We start from the raw sequence: 6,166 nt of genomic DNA, 5'->3' as shown, positions 1-6,166 counted from the left end.
ATTGACTGAACCGGAAAAAGGGTTGACATGCCATAAACCAAAGACTTAACACAACGAATGAATATTTAAAAGAAATAGCAATAAAGATTTTCCCAAATTACTGGATTCGTCAGTAACATATCGAAAATTGTTGATATGCTGGAAAAACAATCTTGGTTTCAATTTTGCTGCTGGCACCCAAAACACATTTTTTTTTTTACTTTTAAAATCACGACTCTATAATAATATATGCGAAATCTGGACAAATAAAAATATCATATTTAAGCGTATTTTACGCCCGGGCAAAGGCGAGCGCCTCTGTCCTTCGCCTTGAATAATTTAAAAAGTTTCTGAAGAAATTACGTGTGCGCCACCTCCTAGAATCAAAACCGAAATGTTTAGCTTACGATTTACTTTTTCCTTTGACGTTAATGCCTGAGCTATGGAGATATGTTTGCTGCAAGGCTAAACATTAAAACACGAACCGATAGCTATTAGGCTACGCATGCATATTCGTAATGCCATCGTTCGACCTTCATCTGGTAAATTCCCTTTCTTTAATTTTCACATTTTTGCCTGGATTTTCCCCGGCTAAAACCCAAATATAACGTTTCGCATAGGTTCGACCGCCCTATATATTAAGATTCATGTCTGTAGACCAAAAACTGACAGAAGCGTTTTGTAGGCAAAAATTTTTAAACAATATGGATACGTATACATAAATGTATATAGAAAGAGGTTTGTTTTTACTATAACCTTTTTATGCAAATATTATGCAAGTATTAATAATGAAGAATATTTGCATGAATATTATTACACGTGGTTAACTAAATATGGTCATCCCATAAGTAAACCGACAAAAACTAGTACGGAATAAATTAAAATGAATGTATAAAAGAATATGAAAATTAGATCTTTTGTTGATGCATTCAATTACACGACCCATATATAACAAAGTTGTATTTTCTTTTTGAAATAAATAGACTTCGTAGCATAGTGGGGGATGCCCTTTTCTATTGCCTGCAACCTCTTTCTCATAGAATTGCTAGCTTCTCTCTGCTTTATCGTTATTTTCATGCAAATGCTCGTCTGAGCTCCTATCTATTATCCCTCCACGCCAAACTTTCACGAAAAACACTCGTCTAGCTGAAAACACTATCAATAATTTCCCCCGCCCTTTTTCCGTGCCGAAACTTGAACGTAGATTCTATGAAAAAAAACTTCATTTTTTAGAATTGCACACTCGTGGAACTCTCTTCCAGCTGACTACAATATGGTTGTCTTCAAGTCCAACGTAAACAAGTTCTTGGTGAGCTGATCCCCTCAATAATCCAATTTACCAAATTATCACTACTAACAATTACTACGTCACTGTCCCATTGACCACTGTACACATATTAACCCTTATCCTCGAATAGCCCCTGGGCCTTGATAAGCGATGACTCCTTTGTAAAACAAGTAGAAAAGAAGGTTTTTAATATGAATATTATAGGAGTATAGATTTAAGTATTCGTAACGGTACTTAAAAACCGAACCAAAGTATACTATTGAGAAATTAATTTTCTTCATTCCATGGCGTTCGTTTCTAATTTTTGATTAATACCCTTTTTCGAAATTTTATATTATTTCCCCAGAAATTAGTCCATAAATAATTGATTACGTTCGATCTTTTTTTATTATTTCTTAATTTGTATGTATCTCAATTATTTCACTGAGACTTTTAAATAAAGGCTTAAATTAAGAATTGTAACAATACGGTTAGAAATGTAATATACCTTAAATATAAACGGCTATATGTCTGTCTGTCTCAATATGTTCAAACTCTATCTTCCCGAAATGAAATTCGCAGAGCGGTGCTAGGGGCCTCAAATGATTGGATTTTTTACGGGCCGTTCTTTTATGTGTCTTTAACAGGTTAAAATAGATTTTAAGGGTTAAAAAATTGGTTCCAACTGAAAAAATCGTTATACATATTTTACATTCATCTTCATTTATTATTAATTTTTAATTTTTAATCAGTTCATATGCGTGTCACGTTGGGATAGTGCTAACGTTGCCAGCTTTGAATGTATAGATTCGGTTTCGATTGTATCTGATGGCATCCAAATACATTTTTTATACTTTTGAATTCAGGACTCTATAACAAATCTGGACAAATAAATATATCATATTTTACGCCCGGGCAAAGCTCTCACCCACTAGCGATATGTATGAAATCTGGGCAAATCAAAGAATATGAAAGCGTATTTTTAAGCCGGGCGCCCATCCCCACTCCGCTAGTATATATATATATATATATATATATATATATATATATATATATATATATATATATATATGTGTGTGTGTGTGTGTGTGTGTGTGTGTTAGTGCAGCAAATCCTTTCAGGTTAATCACGACGAAGTTCTTATTTTTTTCTGCTGATTCTCTCGATTTGTCAAGCATTTCTCTCTCTGGTGGCAAATTATGTAGTATGTAGCCGAATAGTTCGATGTCGGCTATGTTTCCTCGAGCGCTTTTAGCAGTGATCGTCATCAGAGATAGTTATTGTAAAATCAGCTGTTCTTAGTTTTTTTTTTAATAGATACTTTATTTTATTTTATTTAGAATTTTATTGATGTACTTAAATTTATTTATTTAATTTAACTAATTTTTCGGTCCGGGAGGAAAGGATAACCAAGGATTGTGGAAGAATTTCTATTTTACTATATTAATATTATTGATGTAAGAACGAGTCTTTCAATCCTAACATCTTGAACAAATCCCCTCACTATAACGCTGTAGAGCGTCTTACAGGAGGACAGTCGAGTGTCACAGAGGTTTTCCCTCACCCGTAAGAGATGCTTCAAGGCTCGTCGATACTCGCGATAAAAGGAGTCCTCGTTTCGGGGCAACCTGTGTGCCTCCCTCAGACGAGTGCACACTTTTCAAGGCCGGGAAGGCTTTCTTAGTGTCTTCTTTCGAGAAATCACAGTTTTCCTCACATGATGTGCACATTCGATCTAGGTAAGTTAAGCGGGTTTCAATGTCTCATATTCCCAGACCGCCTACCGACGGATGCAAACAACAGATCTCCCTACTAATCGTTGCTTGCCTTCCACGCCATAAGAACGGGAAAGGAGCACTCACTAATTGTAGTGTGGTTTTCGGAAGTGGAAGTACCGATAGACGGTGAAGGATTCGAGGGTAAATGTGTGTATTGTATACCTCCGCTCGACCCTTTTAAAGTAAGGTGTCTCAGGGACCACAAAAGAGCTGTGCTCTGAACCGCTTCTAATACTTCCAACCAATTTTTCTCACACTGGAGGTCGGAGCCAAACCGGATATGAGTATCTTGCATGGGCCCTCAGTACAATCAAAGGGCCCTAAAGGCATCAAGGAGCAAGCCTACGGACTTATCGTAGTTGATTTTGGCCCTGTCACCTGTTTATACAATCTAATTCAGTGTTGACGACTCTAGTCTCAGCACTGCTCGTTACAAGCACAGTCACGTCGTCGGCATAGGCGGTGTACTTTACCGAGATAGAGCCACAAGGCAATGTAATCCCACGAAGGACCGGATTAACCCTAAGCTTGCGCAGAAACGGCTCTAGAGCGAGCACGAATAGCATTGGTGAAATCGGACAACCCTGACTAATAGTCCTGTACAAATTGAAGGACTTCGACCACAAAGAAGAAAGAAGAATAGATATATACTATTTATGCACCTATTTACATGTCGATAGTCTAAAGATCCAACTAAACATATTAACCTATCAGATATATATACATATTATAGTATTAAAGAAAGAATTAACTGTCGGAATAAAAATAAAAAGTGACAACCGTTGAAATTAAGTTTATATATTCATATGAATAATTTTGCCACGATAATTACCCCAAACATCAATGTATAGAAAAATAAAACTACCAATACACCACATTTATTTAAACATTATTAATAAGGCCATATGTCGATTTCAAATACCTATTAACCCGACTATAAATAAATAAGGAACCCGAAAAACTAAAAACAAACGGGGGAATGACAAATAGTGAGGAAAACAAAAGTAAATTAATATATAAAATAAACAAGGATAAATATATAAAAAAACATAAAAACACTTGTCAATAGGAAGTCGCCAGTAGAAAAGAAAACCATAAAAACTATCTAGCATATATGTGTTATGTAATAGGTCGAACCCAAGAAATTGTCGATCTATCTATTTAGTTATCTATTTCTGTATCTATTCATCTCGGTCTATCTATCTATCTAACTGGAGAGATGGACATGAGATGAATATGAAAAATATCTATAAGATATGTCAAATATGGTAAATCATATTGTAAACATGTTTACTGGAAGGGCTGGTCAGCTGATCAGATCTGCGTGTGAGTCACGTGATCAGATTAGCTGGAGATCTTAGAGAGTTGGAATTTGGACGTGAAGAAGAGCGGACGGTTTAACAGGTTGTTCCCCCCTTTACTGGGGTGGGGGCTGACGTGTCTAAAAATAGAGACTTGGACGTAAACCACGCAAGTAAAGATATTCACTTTCCATTATTCTGCGATCGACACCCGGAAAGTGAATAAAAACTATATAAAACCAATCATCGTCTTGGGGTCAATGTGTTTCGTCCAAACAGATTTCAGTCTCTCCTTCAAGAACAAGATGGATTCCAGGTGGACATGATCAACGACGCATGAAGGTATGTCCAAAATACATGTATCACACACACATACACACACACGCACACGCACACGCACACACACACATATGAACAATCGGATATGAATATATCATAAATAGACAGCAACAACATAATTCTAGGGTTCAAACAGTGAAGAAGCAAAAATAATAGACAGTTAGTAACACGTATACACATCAGAGTGAAACCTTCGTCTCAACTACGCATAGCAACATTTAGATGATTATACATACACTGTTTTGGTGCCTTTTCGGTACACAATAATATAACGTAGTAGCGACGATAAGAATATAAAGTACTTAAGATCAAAGCAAAACAAAATATTCACCAGACTAATAGACCACTAATACCTCACAACTGTCAACAGCTTAACCGAATAAAACAGCACTAACACCCTACTCTAAAACTGAAAAACTAAACACAAATGAACGAATAAAAAAGCGACAGATAAAAAAATAATTAATTAATAAATAAAAATAAATAAATAAAATAACACTTGTCAAAAGAAATTAAAGTCGCCACCAGAAAAGGATGTACAGCCATAAAAACAACCTAAGATATGAGACATTTTAAATCAATAGCAACAAATCGCCGCCAACCTAAAAGAATCGCAAACACCTCCCGACTGATGACAGTTTAAACACGAAAAACTGCCCCCCCACTCCTACTCTCTCCTCTCACTATACCTCCAGAATAGACCGTACTGCTCACATTCACAAAGAATACACACCAATTCTCTCCGGAATGTAGACCGCACCAAATATCTTATAAAAACCAATGTAAACCCGATTCTCTTTCCTGGTCTGATAAATGTTTTCCGTGAATTGGACTCCACTGGAACATGTATGCACATATTTAAAAAATAATGTGTGTATATAAAAAAATAATAAACAGACTACATATATATATATATATATATATATATATATATATATATATTAAACTGTAATTCAATGAATTTCAAAAAACTCTTATTGAAATGAAATGAAGTGGTTGAGTTTCATATCAAGGAATTTTTATTATTCTAAGCAAGACAAAGAATGTTTTAGAAAGTTTATCTCCTTAACCTATAGGGTTTCGATGTCTACCATCTCATCAGAGGAGTGAAAATATTAGCAAATAGTTATAAAGGTATGCACCCTATTTGCTAAAGTCAGTGAGACATGGAAAGTCAAAGTGAAAATAAATTTATCAGAAGTTCTGTAGCAAACCTACAATCTCACGTTTACATAACCACTGATTGTTAAATAAAAACTACTCCGAAGAGTATATATATATATATATATATATATATATATATATATATATATATATATATATATATATATGCTAGGAAAAGTACCCGTCGTTTACTAGGTTCAAAAACAGCCTACAGAAAATGACTCTGATTTATGAAAGTATAATAGGTTATGAAAATAAGGGTTGTAAGAGATAGCTTCGAATTTGGGGATATCAAAACCAAAGCAAAATATGATGAAAGTAAAACTGAAACACTTATC

The sequence above is a fragment of the Euprymna scolopes genome, chromosome 17 (genome assembly GCF_053919585.1).
Source record: "Euprymna scolopes isolate OS-2025 chromosome 17, ASM5391958v1, whole genome shotgun sequence".
Lineage (NCBI taxonomy): Eukaryota > Metazoa > Mollusca > Cephalopoda > Sepiida > Sepiolidae > Euprymna > Euprymna scolopes.
Note: the sequence above shows the minus strand (reverse complement) of the source record.